Below are 16150 nucleotides of genomic sequence, written 5' to 3'. Positions count from 1 at the left end.
ACCAGAAAGCTTTCTGAAGTGAGGACAGAAAAATCCCATAAAATAAAGAGCTCAAATGTAAAAAGAAAATAAAGAGGGCTAAAAAAAGATTTTGAAGAGTGACTTGCAAATGATGCCCAAACTGATGGTAAAACATTCTTTGAGCACATCAAACCCAGGAAGCTATCTTGTGATTAGTGGGACCAGTTGATAACAAAGGCACAAAAAGGATGATAATACCACCACAGATGCTCAATGAACTATTTGTTTCCACCTTTACTGCTGAGGTCCTTCAGAAGATTATCATGTTTGACATACTTGTTGTAGAACATAGCTAAGAGGATTTTTTATTTTCTATGAAGTTAAATCTTCTGTATTTTCATTACAAAATAAAAAAATTAATTTAATTTTTAAATTAAAAGCATCAAGGGGACAGAGCAGCTATCTCACCTATGTAGGGTCTCCTACACTACATGGTCTAGGACCCTTCCATTGAGATGGGAAAGTTAAAAAGGAAATATGATCACAGTTTGCAGTATCAAAAAAAGCGGATAGCTGAATGAAAGCAGGATCAAACAGAATAAAATCCTGTAATACTAGAAAAAGTAGTAGGCGACTCTATGAAACTAACAGAAGTGATTTAATTCAGATGAAACTACTTTCCATAGTGAGCAGTAAACCTCTGGAACTTGCTGCTACAGGAGGCTGCTGAGGTGGACAGTATCAACAGTTTCAAGTGCGAATGAGACAAATTCATGGGAAATGGGCCCATGAACACTAAAAAGACTATGCAGGTACACAGCATCTAACATCCCTAAGGCACCAACTGTGATGCTGATAGAGTATCAGAACAGACATGGAAGTGGCCAAGTTTACATACTATCCTTAAACAGTCTCTCCTGCTGCCTCTGCTGGAGGCAGAAGCAGGCTAGAGCCCTCATTGGTTTCATGCAGTCAGGCATGTTCTTATAAACTTTTGCCCAGCTTCTGCATATTGGCTTGTGTTATGTGGCCTTTTTAATTTCTCAGCTAAACAGCTCATCCCATAACAAGCTGTGTCATTCTTACAGTTTCCAATAGATAGCCATTGCTTCTGCAACTTGGGTACAGATACTCTTCTGTGGCTGAACGTATGACAGAAATCTGAATGATTCATGAGTGAATATCCAAACCCAAAAGTGATATATATCATTCCATAGCAGCAGTTACAGAGAAAAAAAATCTTGGCATATTGCAGATTTAATTCTCGATATCAAATACTTGGTTTTTTAATAAAGGGGCTAGAAACTTAATTGGGAAACATGTTCAGAAAATGATATCAGTATTGATTAACCAGGACATTGCAGCAGTAAGTATCCTAGTGAGACCTATTCTAAGAGTAGTAAAAAATGTAAAGGAAATGCTGGGGAACATGGGATCACAGTTAAAAGGATGAAATTTACTCTTCTGCAGAGTAATTTCTGCAGCTTCTGGTCTACAGTGTTGCAAAGCATACAACCACAGTAAGAACTACTGAAAAGATGAACACTTTATCCCAAAAGAATTGTAAATTACAGCACATTAACAGAAGTCACTTGGATAGGGTCATTAGCACAAAAAGTAATGCAACAAGCAGCAGCACCCTCACTATCCTTCACTAACAATCGGAGGAAACACAAACAGATTCCTCAGCGCACATGTACCAGACTCCCATTTGGAATATCCTGTATTTCCTTTCTCCTCAGAGTTTGACGAAAAGGTGATAACAGATACTACAAATCATCAGCACAAGCTCACTTACTGGCTTGATGGAAATTCTGTGCAAAAAGATGTTGACAACAGTATCCCAACCATCTCTTTCTGATTTGTTGGTGCAGTACAACGTACAATCATCAGAGAGAGAGTTTTACAACCATTGCAATAGTGTTTTCTATTTATAACTGTTGGAATGTGAATTTACAGTCTGTGAAAGGCTTTAGAGTTCTGACTGACAGCCTGGGAGTCTTATTTCATAAACACTATATGATCTAATAAGCAAGAAATCATGAAGCTGATTCTAAGAAATGAACCTATAGAAAGTATTTTTCAATCTGAAGACAACCATGCTAATCAGTCTGAGGTTATCTTGTGTTGTTATGCACAGATGCACATGTGTTGCTGTACAGAAACACAGCAAGTTGCAGAATATACAAACTTGAAGGGAGAAAATGTTAAAGCAGCATGCTGGGGAGACAGCTGAATCAGAAACTCACAGTAAGAAATAAATGACTTTTCAAAGGAAGCATAATACATGCTTTTACTAAGGACCATTTATTAGGGACTAACACATCGTTTGTTTTGAGTGCTGCTTTGGAAAAAAAATTGCAAGAGCCATTATGGTTAAATTTGAAGATTAAATTACTAGTTTGGAATTTTCAAAACATTCTGTGCTAGTTTAACCTTGCTCCCCTAAAGTCAAGAACATGTTTTTCCAATGATTTTAATGGGAAAGGAACTGAAGCAAGTGGAGCAATTCCAAAAGTTCTGGCATGGAGGTACTTCAGCCTTCCTCTTTACAGGAGTATTAGTTACATTTTTACATGCCTATCTAGACAATCCGGGCTCTAAAAGCTGGCTGAAGAAAGAGTTCTTATTAGCCCAATACAATAGGTCTAGGAGTTCAATCAAACTTTTAAATATTTTGTTGAATTAACTTCATACAAGAATTTAGTGACAGGTCATATCTTTTTAAATGCAAAAGCTATTGACAGAATTAAATTGTTCAACTTCAGAAGCTCTCAATGAACATTACAATAGTGCCAAACTTTATACAGGCTTTCCAAGTGCCTTACAAACATTAATAGTTTTAGCCTAAAACATCCTTGTGAAGTGGGCTATACTCATGATCGCGTGCATCCCCCGCCTTTTTATTTTTTTAAAATACAGATAAGGGAGATAAAATACAGAGGCTGTAGCAAAGAACCACCTATGTAACCAATACAGTCACACCACATGGAAATTAGTGGCTTCAGGCCATTCTCCTGCAGAGAAAAGGAGAAGCTGGGGAATTGCTGGCGAGGAAAATATTGACCAGTGCAGTTACTTGCTAGAAGGTACTTTGCTGCCTGAAAACCCACAGGTTTCAGGAGGCTGGAAGCTGCACAGTAAGCCAGCCAAGTAATCACTACAGTATTGAGTGAGGAAAGTCCTTAAAGGTAGGAAAGGTCTGAAACAAGCTGGACACTTGTGGGGGGGGAGGGGAAGGTGAGCATGAAATAGCCAGAGTCTGGCCCCCTTTTACCAAGGCAGGGTGAGACTCACCTGATTTCTAACAGTTACAGGAGTCCCATCTGAGCTGGCTGCCCATCTTCCCTTTAGCACTAATGGAGAGATCAAGGCACTGCCAGGGTGCCCCTAGTTCATCCTTCCATTTCAGAACACATTCCAGACAATAAACTTCAGGCTGCTGAAGCTGATGACACGAAACCCATCTTGTGAGTGTCAGCTAATAATTAGTTTAAGATGGGGCAAATTTTCAATGAGTGATAGATCTTCAGCTAGCTCTACCCAGGACTGCATGTGGTCCCAGACTGCAGAGCTGTAGCTGCATTGCACTAACACACAGTCCTGGCTATGACTGCTCTGGTTTTGTCACATCTGCACAGAACCTAATGTAGTGGACATCCAACTAAAGCCTGTGATTTGGGCTTTCATGCACCACAGCAATTGATAAAATATGTTTTCTGAAGTGCATACAGATCCAGAGTTAGAAACTTTGAAAAGACATTAAAAAGCTGCATTATTACAATTAGATTTAGCTGCTTAAGTGAATGGCTGAAAAAGTTCAGTACTTCGTGTCACCAGATGTAACCTGTCCTTGAATTGCATAGACAAACTCTTCTTCCTCCCTTCAAATTTCTTGTGTACGTCCTTAGAATATGAATGTCCACAACTATTCATAACCATTTGAACATACTACAGCTTCTTCACCTTTAACTTTACACCTTGAGCTGCAGAAGTCAGTAACTGTGATGACACAACTTTAAAAGTGTTATATTCATTTTCCCAGAGGACACTGCTACAATTTGCAATTTGAACATTTTCCAAAATAGCAAACAAAAATTACATCTGTCAGCAGTGGGAATAGATCTTACATTTACTTCTTAGGCACAGCTTCCTTTTGATATTATGAAGATGGAAAGGCTTGTTTTCTCAGCAGCGATTTAGAAATGTCATCTAGAAGTTTCAGAAAGATAACCCTTAAAGGTACTACATCCCACACCTTAAAAAGAAATCTGTTTTAAAAATCATCCCTGACCTACACTTCTCCCTCTGGGCACACTACAAACCAGGCTAACATCTGCACATCTGTTCTTCATACCTGAGTGTCTCTCAAATGAAGAAATACAGAAAATAAACTACTGTCTAAATCAACAAGATTGTATTACACTTTGTGGTTCCCACTAACTTAAAGCAATCACAAACTCTTGGAAATGAAACCCTATAATTAATCATATGCATTTAACTTTCTTTATGTAAAATTACAATTAAGAACCACCTAAATGCAACTGATTGGTACAAAAATTTGGAAATTTATTCAGACTGTGATTTGTGCAAGTCTAGCTTGGAAAATGTGCAAGTAAGTGATATTCAAAATGGCTGCTACTGTACAATAGTAGCACAATTTTCTTTCCAGCTGTTTCAAGCAACCTATTCTGCTGCCCAGTGTATATATGAACATCTTTGTACTATAAAAGTCCTTTGCCTTCTGTCTTTTTAATCCCCCAGATGCCCAGCCCTCATTCTAATTAGTATCTTGAAAACATGTCAGTTCATTTGCTATGCTTAGCTGTATCCAGAGTTTGCTGTTACTGCTGGTTTTTTTTTTTGTTTTTGTTTTCTTTTCACCTACAATGATATATCTATAACAAGGTCACAAAAGCTTCTGCAACAATGGTCTAATGATATTCATTAGGGTATGAGATTTCACACAAGCATAATTGACAGGGCCAATGAGCAATAAGTATGTTCTTCCAGCTGTTGCTAGATGTGACCACCACTAAACTATGAAAGAAAGTAGAGGAAGAAGAATTCTAAAAACCAACCCAGAATAAATAATATTTCATAAAGGAACTAAATGCATAGTAAGCACTGGAGTTGTCTATGCTGAACCTACTCAGATTTAGTGGTGGGCCATTGTTCCTACCTCTCAGTGATATTAATACATTCTTCTCTGGCCAGACAAGCATCACTTTAAATTGGGAAAGGCAATGTATTTCATGGCCTTTCAAAACCTTGTCTAGAAGCAGAGGTTTGATGAAATTGTCTGGTGTCAGCTTGCTTGGGAAACAGAAAGAAGACAAATACTTTGTCTAGCTAAGACAATATCATAACATTATATCAAGCCAAAATATTTCACACTAGAAATCAAGCATCTCCTTCAAACTCCTTACACAGACTAACACATCCAAAGGCAACCAAGCACTGTTTGCATACCCCTGCATAGCTCTGCCTGCAAACCAACTGTTTTGTACCTACTGATCCCAGTACGTGGATGGCATAAGTAACATGGGCTACTGGGGTCTGCCCTAAAAGTAATTAACAACAGTAAGAAAAGTAACAATTAGGACCTATTGTGATAATTTGGTTCAGAGTCAAAGGAAAGAAAGAGCAGCCATCACAGTGCACATGAATTATTCACACATCATCTGTGGAAAATTGGTACTGGAATATTTCAGTTTGAAAACCTTCTGATTTCAAAGCACACTTCAGTATATTGCTGAATTGGATTCTCAGCAAGATAAATGCTACTGTTTAGCTATCACCAGGAACAAAAGGGTTTTTGAAGTATCTTTCATTCCAGTTCCCCAAACTTTGCAGTTAAAACATTTAACCACACCAATCCTGTCACAAAAAGAGTTTACATTAGATAGCAGTGGAACAGATATATGTCTTAATTCAAACTAGAGATGCTTTTCTTGAAAAATACATGAAACACCCCCAGAGCTAATACTGCCTTTCTCACTCACGCTAACTGGGACTTTCTTCATCACTACAAATGCACAGGAACACAAGCTCACCATTTAACTCTGCTTTTGCAACTCATTTCCTATCATTTCCTGAGACTGTCCACCATAAAACAATTACATGAACCATTTCTGTTTGATGTTATCTAGCTCTAGAAGTGGCTTGTATAAAACCAAATTCTTAACACATCAGACTTAAGATTAATGTACAGTGAGGGTTTTTGGCATGACATTCTTTCCACAGATAGATCAAATAAGATGGAATTATTGCTCTGCACATGTTTGGTGTGCTCCTATCAGCTAGAGGCACAGGAGAAAACAAGCCCTCCAGACACCACTGCACACTTCCTAGAACAGCATGAATACTGATACATTTCCCTTTAGTTTGAATATTGGTCCAAACCACCTATGGCCTGCACACAGATGAACAGTGGAACAACACAAAATACCAGTGTGACAGTTAACAAAAGGGATAGGAAGTGTCCTCTCCAGTCAAGCCAAATAATATAAATTCACCAGTCAACACCACATCAAGTATTAAAAAAAGTAAAAAAAAATCACTTGAACTTTGACTTCCTTTCAACACACTTAATGATGCTGTTTACAGTATACAGTATTTTAGCATGTTACCAGGTTTTAATACAATAAATGTGCTTAGCTACTGTTGTAGTACTCAGTGTTTAACCCTATGACACCCCTGGCCCAGTGCACATGACTGCTGCCAACAGAATGCACGCTCAGGGAGTTTAAATCTCAGCAGCAAACACGCCTGAATGTTTCCTCTCTCAGTACTGCAAATGCTTGCAATAAATTACTTAAAAAATATAGGCCTGATTCACCACTGCATTACAGCATTTGTACACAGCTGACTTCAACAGTTACACTAGTGTAAAAGAGAAGTAGGGGAGGGGTGAAGCAGGCCCTGCATGCAGATAATTAACCATCTTTTTCGTTGAAACATAATATACTTTCTCCATAAACTGGCAACAGAACCAATCAGTGTACACATTTCATTTCAAATACAAAGTAATTTTAGGAGCTAGCATTATTGTACCATTTGAAATATTCTCTGTTCTCATCAAATGATTCCCCCTGTAATTGATGTCATAAAGAATATCTGTGTTAAGCTGTCTTCATTTCCACAGTTTTCAATCCTTATAATGATCAATTATTTATATACAGACTAGATGAAAGGCAAGATTGTAATGACTCCAAGAGATTTAAGAGTGATATAATAAATCTTGAAAGCAGAACTCATGTGGGTGATGGTAACAAAAGCCAGTACTGGACGATCAAATTTTACTATTTTTAGAAGTTCTCCTTCTCCTCCTCACAAAAAAAGATCACCAAAGCAGCACCTCCTCATGCAGTCCTCCTCCTTTTGTGCTAGCAATAGACCTTCTGCTTCCCTGTGAGATCCCTACCACCCTCACCCCTTCCAGATTATTCTTCTTCAAAAAGGAAAAGCATCTGTTTGTTGCTGTCCTTATTAGCCCAACCGTTTTACTTGCCAGTATGGTCTCACTGAGTGGCAGGGGAAATTCCTTGATTTTTACAGTATGTTAACACACCTTTACCACGCTAATGATGACTCAGGGGTTCAAAGTTTACATTTGTATCCAAACTTTGCAAAAACATCTGGTTGGCTTTGGTTCAAGGCCACAATAAACATAAGCATTGTCACCAGTCAGTATCCATGTCATATGTAACTTGAAAAGGACATACACTTCTTCATATGACTCTCATCAGACTTGAAAAAGAAGTCTGGCAAAAATGACTTGGATAAATCAAAGATTTGAACCCATGCTTCCATCTGCCTCCTTTTTTCCACAATTCTCTAAATAAAAGATTCAACAGCTAAGGGTCACCAGTCTGTTTTCTGTGATCACACTGAGCCATCAGATATGTCTAAGCATGTGGGTTCTGGCCAACTTCCAAGTGTAGCTTCCAGCCACATTTAGGGACACACATCCCTATAAATTGTTCAAACAAACCTACACCAAATGATATCTTTCGGATTTCACTCAAAACATAATAAAGACATTTTCCTAGTCTTCTTCATGCTTGCAGTAATTCTTTGTAGTAACTTGAACACACGCATTAGGTATTAAAGTATATAATATATTTATAAGTGTATGTTGCAACACTGACCAATAATTTGTGCAACCAATTTTGGAGAACTGTAAAGAACTCATTTTTCAAAGTTGCTCTTAATTGCAAGCTCAGTTGAAAGGTCTTCAGTTGGGACAACAAAAACAAAGGATCCGTAATTTTTCAGAGTTAAAATCTGTGCTTAAGTATAGGGTGAATTCCAAAGCCTCCAAGCAATACAAAAATTCTCACTAGCACTTTATTTCAACAAGCACTTCAGAGTTTCATTACTTATATTAGAAAGATGTACAGTAAATACACCTTGCAACATGATCTTATATTTTTAGTCTACTAAAGAAAATGTTTCCTATAGTGGTAGACAAATGATGTGATTAAAAGATTACATATTCTAGGACCAAGTTTTATAGTTAAAAAATGGCATTTTCCTCAATTAAGACTCACAAAATATGGTCCTAATTGATTTGTTTAACAATAAACGTGGCCATGGTTACAATTAATGCCAAAGTCTTTTGCCAATTTATTTCTCTTTCTGTCCTTTGGGATTTCTCCTTCTCATAATACACTTGCAAGAAACAATAACTCTTGAAAATGTCTGCAAGGAGTTAATTCCAAACGATAAAGCAATCCAGTCCAGAAAGCAGCTAAGATTGAGCTTATGTCAACAGGTAGAATTTACAGTCCCACAAAAAGAAATGTTTAACAGTCAACTATTTAGCTGCAATAAATCAGACTTTCACTATGTTCTTCTTATCACTGTGATCTATAGATGAAAAGCAGTATATAGTAGCTAATTATTAATTTTATTTATTACCATAGGCAGGATTTTCTAGTAGTATTCTGTTCCTTAATGTGAAACTAGGGATCAGAACTTTATGATGACCTGAAGCTGATTTCTTAACAGTTTCGATTTCCTGCTCTTCACAGTCACCATAAATCTTGTTTTCCTCCTCAAAACTTCAGATGTTTCTAACTTCTTATCTATCAGCCTCTAAAGTGCTTCCAGACTCCCACAAATGTTTTAGCAGACTCCGCAGGCTTCCCTGCCACTCTGCTAAATGTAAGGCCATATATCTCTTTTGGGGGAGTTCCCCACTGAAGAAGCCATACCATGCGAAAAACATGTAAGCAGGGAGGACCCAGAGGTACCCCAGTCTCGGCTGTGTTTAAAGTCTGAACCCATGCTGTCATCCTAACTTGCCTAGCATACAAACCGACTGGACAAGCCTGTGCTTAAGCTCACCAGGCCAAAGCAAGAGACAAGCTTCAGCAATTCTTCTCTGTGTCTGCAATCCCCAGGTCAGGCAAGGCTATGATGGCCCAAGTCCTCCACCAACTGTTCCATCATGCTTTGTAATGGCATCGTATGACTGATCTCAATATGGAAATGTGAAACCCGGATCAAGGACTACATAGTGCTTAATCCAAAACTTCGATAGCAGAGATGTCATCACATAGGCATTGGTAAGTTTCCAGCCTTAAAACTGGCTGTCTTAAAAAAAGGAGGAGGGTGAGGACTGAGGAAGGAGAGCAGAGAAACTGGAGAGGGGCATGGTCAGGAGGGAAAAGGAACCTGCAAAGACACGCTTCATCACAGCTTAAGCATTTGAGAACTATAATCTTAATGAAATACTTTGCATTTGCCCTACCTATGTTCTTTACAAATCACAGCCACTAGAACAGGTCAGTACAACAGACAGTTTCCTGTTCAATATGACTTTGACACTTGGTTGAATCCCTTGGCAGTGTTCTCAAGCAGTAAAACCAGGGCTCTTTCCCAGCTCCACTATAAGCTGTCAGGAAGTGTCACACTTCTAGGGAAAGCACAGGGCAAAGTCAGAAGGAAAGGAAAGGGGATTTACAATGCTTACATAGCTGTTAGAGCTGCTTCTGTAATAGAAAATGCTAACAGCAGTGCAGCTCAGCAAAGCCATTCTTTTGCCCAAAAGTAATCTTAAAAAAAAGCCACGTAATAAAAGATATCCTGGTACTGAAAAACAAGCAGTGTAACATGGAAGGACAGTGTGGTATGGAATAAGAAATCTTATATGACACACTGGCTCCTCACGTGAAAAATGGTCTAAGATGCCATTCATTACTTGGGTCTGCAGTTCTTAAAGAATACAAAGTGAATATATAAAAGGCTTCTCTCCTTCGATAGCATTATCCTTTCCAGTGTTGTGGTACATTTGATTAATGTCTAGCAACCTAAGGGATAAGGTGCCACATTTGCATTGCATGAAACATGAAATGACACAGGACTCATTGTCATGTTTCCTGATGGTGCTTTCATGTTCAATTATGTTGTTTTTTAAGCCGTTTGTTTTGCTTCTGCTGCTTGCATGGGCTCATGTGAATAGTTTAGTATTTGGGTCATGTGGCTTTGGTCACATGTGGTAGAGTTTATAGTATTTTATACATTTTTTCTATAAATAGGTGCTGAGAATATCCTGCCCCATCTCTGCATTTGACTCCTAGATGCAGCATTCACAGATGCAATTCTCTTGTGTGAAGCAGAGCTGAATGTTTACAGATGTGTTTCACAGAGCTAGCTTTCTGCTAAAAACTCTTTCCAAATCATGTTTTTCTTACTAAAATGAGGGAGAGTTCATAAAATGGGAATCCGTGTTTGATGGGAAACATGCTGCTAAGAAATACCATCATGTTGTGAAACACAGGAAAAAAATGTGAAGAACAGTTGTATGATGTCATTGGAGGACGTTTTTTTCCCCCTAATTTTGTAGAGATAAACATACAGAATTGCAGCTGATTTGTTTATCTTCCTCCACATCTAGGGCACCCTGTCTCAGTTGAATGCTTTACTGAGGTGCAAGAATAACTATTTTCCCCAAGGAAAACTGTATGCTCTTTTGTGAGCCTTTTTAAAAATGTTTTTGAAGTGACCATTCTGTTCTACCTTCTGCAGTGCCTGCAGTTGCCAGGGCTTCTTCCTCTCTGCCCCATTTGCAACCACAGGCAATGGGAGTCTGCTGGGAAGTGCAGGAATGAAACAGCGTTCTCTGGATTCCTTCTCTCCCCACACACCCTAACATGGCTCTTCACTGCGGATGTAATGTGTTGCACTGACAGTTATAAAATTACCCTTCTGATTCTGATTATTTTTCCAGACAGATACCACTAGGTTGCTTTGTTATATTTGGATGTGTTCTTCTTATTATTTACTAATTCACATTTCTCAAGGGCAAGGCCTGCCTAGGATCAGCAAAGGGCGGACAAGTCTGCATCTGCTCTCAAGCACCCCTCTCCATTGCTGTTGATTCTCACTGCATACTGCTCCCTCCTTCACCCTTTCCTTACTCTTCTGTGCCTCAACGTTTTTGTCCACTTTGCCAAGTCCCTCAAACATCTGCTTCCTCCACCCTGCTCTTGTGCTCAAGAATGTCTCTGGCAGAAGCCTATGACCAGAATGACTTCCCCCACCAGAGATCTATTCTTCCCTCTTGGTCTCACCCCAACAGAACACATCTCCCAGCGCAAGTCTTGACTGCAACTTCTAGTGATCTCAATTCAGATCTTTGCCTTCCTCTACTTCCCTTTTCACAGCATGAGACTGTGACAGTCTCTCAAAAGAAGCTTGAGAGGGCATGACTGTCTTACCAGTTTACCTTTACCTTCACTGATTATTCCCAATTCTCTTCCATGTAGTATCTACTGCAGATGCAGGAGTTTCTCATCTGTTTTCCACCAGCCAGCCCATGATCACCTCCTGAACTTCCCCCTCAGGCTCTGGCTGCATTCTTTTTTATCTAAAAATGGAAATATAGAACAATCTCTTCCTCCTAAATCACACACCACCCCCCCCCAACCATACAGAAACACAACTGACTTTAATCTCTAAACTCATTCTGTGTTGTCAATACCATTATACAGAATTTTTCACACCATGTCCACCCAAGATCCTCTCTAGCATGGCTTTCCTCCTCAAATTTCAATAAAGATTCTGTCATTAGAGTTTCAAGTGATTGTTGTCTAGACAGATCTCACAGCCACTTACTCCTTTTTCATTCCCTCTATATATTATTTTCAACACTTGCTAGTGCATATGTTCAAGCAAATATTTACTTCCTCACACCCCTAATTTCATTGACATCATCATATCCTAATTGCCATATTTCTTCGACAGATCCTTTAGAAAGGCTCTCCCATTCTTTCTTCCAGTTTTCTACGGGACTCTATGCCACATCTAAATTATGTCCTTTAATGTATTTCAGCCTCTTTTCAAGACTAAAGACTTGTTTGTTGACTCCCCACGTTCATGACAGGAATCTTTACTAGCAGCACTGAAACCTAACAGATATGTGGCCACTACCTAGAGTCCAGCATAACTTTAGTATACACTTCCTTCTTCCTCTATTTTAAGCACTTCCCACCATCTCAATTTCAATCACAGTAATCTACCCAACATGATTACAAGCTTCTTTGTGTCACGAATTTGAGAAGATCCTCTTTTCCCTTGACCCCTCTGGTCTTCACATTCAGACCAGGTCTAATTTTCACAGCTGAAACTCCCCATAGCCCTCATCCTTTTGCAGCTTGGCTGAAAATCCTTCTTTCATTTAACTGAAGTAGCTTTGCCTCACTCTAAACCAAAGCAAGTCACAAAGATCTTTCTTCTAGCTTCAGCTCTAGGGCTTCTCTCTAAGCATCTCTTGAGTTGCTGCTCTTTCCTTACTGTACTTTCTTTTTAATTTTTCTGATGGAACAAATACAGTACTCATTTGACTTCTAAGAGGCTTAAAACCACTGAAATTAAAACAGCCATGAAAAAAACCCAGACCAAAAGTTACTCACCTCCCTCCTTTTTCCCTGAACAGAGCAGAGCTTATACAACAGGCAGGAAGGGGTAAAATAGCTTGGGAGACCAAGGCAGCTGGTCTCATCAGACAACCGCACCCAGCTGTTTTATATATGGGACAGGAAGAGGAAATTAGAAGCTAGAGTAGGAGGATAATTCCCTGTTCAGAAGCTTAATGTGAAAAGACTGTTGTATTAAAGGCCATATTTGTTTGTGCTACATAAAGATTTGAACAAATAGGAAGTATTGTCACTGTTAGCAGGAAAAAAGGGGAAAGCATTTTTATGTATTTTTCCTGTGGCTTGTGCCTTTTTTTCTCTTTACTACGACACTTCTAAGATATTGCATGTTTTACCAGGATACCAAAAACGGAAACTGATTTTGTTGGATTTGCCTTTCCAATTTTTTGCCCAGTTCTTACATGTTTTCCTTTACACAGCCATTTGTCACAAAATACAAAGATGGAAAATTAATATTGTCTCTAATTCTGTGAAGTTTTTAGTCTTGACTCCATGCCAATTTAAATAATTCTTCCAACCTAAACTTTACCCACAGGATCACAGAGCATGCTTGGTCTCTAAAATATTTGTATTAAATTTCTATGGCCTATCAAACAGCTGATTCGGGCTATTAAAAGGTCACTCACTAGAGCAAGCAGTGATTTCTCTTTCAGTTTGTGAAGCATTTTGGGAAAATACTGTAACTAGGTTGAACTTTCAAACTCTGCTGATACCAGAAGAAGCAACAAGAAGGAACCCCCTCCTCTTACTCTCTGAATAATATATCCATTTCTCTGCTATAGTGATAACCTGTTGGGTTTTTTTTTAATACCTAAGTAAATTCACTAGTTTATAGCAAGAAGCCCTGCTCATAAGGAAAGAGAGGAATGCTGAGTCTCCTGTCTTTCTGCAGTTTTTGATTACATCATTTTTTCATTAAGCATGGTTGGTATTACAAGCAATACACAGCTTAGAATTGCCAATCTTGTAATAATTTGCAGCAGATCTGCTGTAAGATGAAGCAAACTCATTTCTAAACCTCATTACATTCTATAACTTCATTCTTGTTTTTCCTTTCATTAATAAAAAGACACAGTTCATGCTACATTTTCTATGAATCAATGAAGACTAATGGAATCGTACTTCACACACTTGAAATGAGAACTAAGTTGAAAATGAATATGGAAATTAGTACAATGTATTTAGAAATTTACCATTACTGGACTAAAAAACTACAGCAACGTAATAAAAAAAGGTCCGTAATGGCTGCAGATCTATTTCATGGACTTATAGTTTCCCTTTTTATCATAGAATATAATTTTTAGAATGTTTGAAAAGTTTAATTCCTTGAATTTAAACTCTTGCAAAATGTGTCTACTGCATAATGAGAAAGTTTTAATGCCAAGATCATTTGACATATGTGAGAAACAGACATCAATATTTCTACCTGGTTCTCACAATCATTGCCTGCTCAGTGGGTGTAAATTGCTGTATTTTTTTCTTTTAATTTTGTCATCCTTAAAGCTCAGAGTGTGAGAAAAAAAAAATTATTGCTGTTGATACATCTCACGTTTTTGATAGTGGATGTTGTTAGAATGTCTTCTGTCCCACAACATTCATGGAATGGAATTTTCTTCAGCTGCATGTGCCATCTGTAATGATGATGCTTCTTTCAAGTTTGGGAATAACAAACAGAAGTGGCTCTGCATGATCTAGTTGTTCAGAGAACTCACTTGCTGCAAACACCTCACAGTGGCTCCAAAGCAGCTGAATTTTTATGGTGCTCTACCTTCTATAGGAAGATTTAGGTAGATTCCCAGATTTAATCTCAACCTGCCTCAAAGTAAAATGAGCATTGTGCTTGGAATCCAAATATTTTCCTGTCAGTGCTATGTATTGCTGTTTACAGCTATGCTAATGTTTTTTGCTTTTTTTGTGTTGTTTTACTTTTGACATCACTATTAACACAAATGAAATGCATTATGTCCAAGTGTTTGGCATCCCTGGAGTATAAATGGAGTATGTGAGTTGCAAATGAGGTTTTCTTCACATACATAGGATTGGCTTCTGTGAGTAACCCTGCTGAAATCACTTGAATGACTTGCTTTTTAAGAAGTCTGGGGGCTTACATATGTAGTAGAATCTTATACGAAATATTCTTCAGATTATTTATCTTTGAAAAATACATATTAAATATGGGAAGATGGAGCAAAATATTTAAAATAATTTTATCCATAGCTGCTAATTATGACATTAAAGTAGATATTTGCATTTATTTGTATATACTTAAATATGAAGACTTAAAAAACTGAACCAATGTTCTCAACTATGTCTTTAAGAACCACCTAGTGGACAAACTTCATACAGCAATTTTATGTAATACTACCTCTGCAGCATTACACACTCCTTTCTTTTTTGGGGAAAAAAAAAGAAAGAAAAGGATTCATCTATATAGGGGTGTAAAGGAGAGGGGAAGAAATGCACTCAATTACCGCTCTGTTGCAAATTTCCAATAAATGTCAGTGTAGAAAGAAAATTTATTTGCCCAAAAAGATATATTAAAAAATATAGTATGTTGCCTTTTTATGTTGCTTTTTTTTACATGGAAAAGGTGTGGAACTGATAGGCTGTTTAATGAAAAAATGTAGAAAACTGTTTTTCTACTAGATAATGCATAAAATTCAGGAAAATACTTGCTTAGTTCTGACAGAACCTGCATTCCATGCAACCATGCATTGTATCTTCAGTCTCCAAACCAGAGTAAACTGTAAAGTGAAAGCAAACAGCATCTATATTAAAAACTAATGATGTAAAAAATGTCTTCAGTAATAATAATCTAAAATGTGAGTAACCTCAGACATGCTGCCTTCTTCCATTATGGAAATTTAAATATATATTTTCTCAATTCAACTGTATTCCACTATTCCACATAGTTAGCAATACATATTCACACTACTACATAAAGCATACCTTGTCATTTGCAATGTAGAGCTATTGCCTATGTTATAAAGAATAAAGATGTATTTGATTGTCTTTATAACAGGATTTCCTCAATTTATCTTCATTCAGATTTGTTAAATATTCATTTATTCATTGCAGAATCTTGCATATTTCCTTATTCTGCACTCAGACAAAGTGTTAGTAAGGGATCTTATGTACAAACCATATTTTTCTGTCATTTGCTTGTTTCTAAATATACCAGGAAGCTCTTGGACATATACTACATATACCAGGAAGCACAGCTTTATGGAGGTATTTTTCCC

The 16150-nt window shown here is 37.8% G+C and overlaps 1 protein-coding gene across 1 annotated transcript in view; it reads right to left on the bottom strand.

Moving 5' to 3' along the window:
• LOC308068921 (uncharacterized protein) overlaps positions 1-16150 on the bottom strand; it is a 390037-nt gene that overhangs the window by 54278 nt on the left and 319609 nt on the right. The window contains exon 6 of the mRNA XM_080400427.1: positions 11705-15652. The gene's annotated coding sequence lies outside the window, so the exon portion shown is untranslated. The remainder of the gene's footprint in view (positions 1-11704; positions 15653-16150) is intronic.

This window comes from Falco punctatus (assembly GCF_963210335.1).
Source record: "Falco punctatus genome assembly, chromosome: 8".
Classification (NCBI taxonomy): domain Eukaryota; kingdom Metazoa; phylum Chordata; class Aves; order Falconiformes; family Falconidae; genus Falco; species Falco punctatus.
Note: the sequence above shows the minus strand (reverse complement) of the source record. Positions and strands in the feature narration are given on the sequence as shown.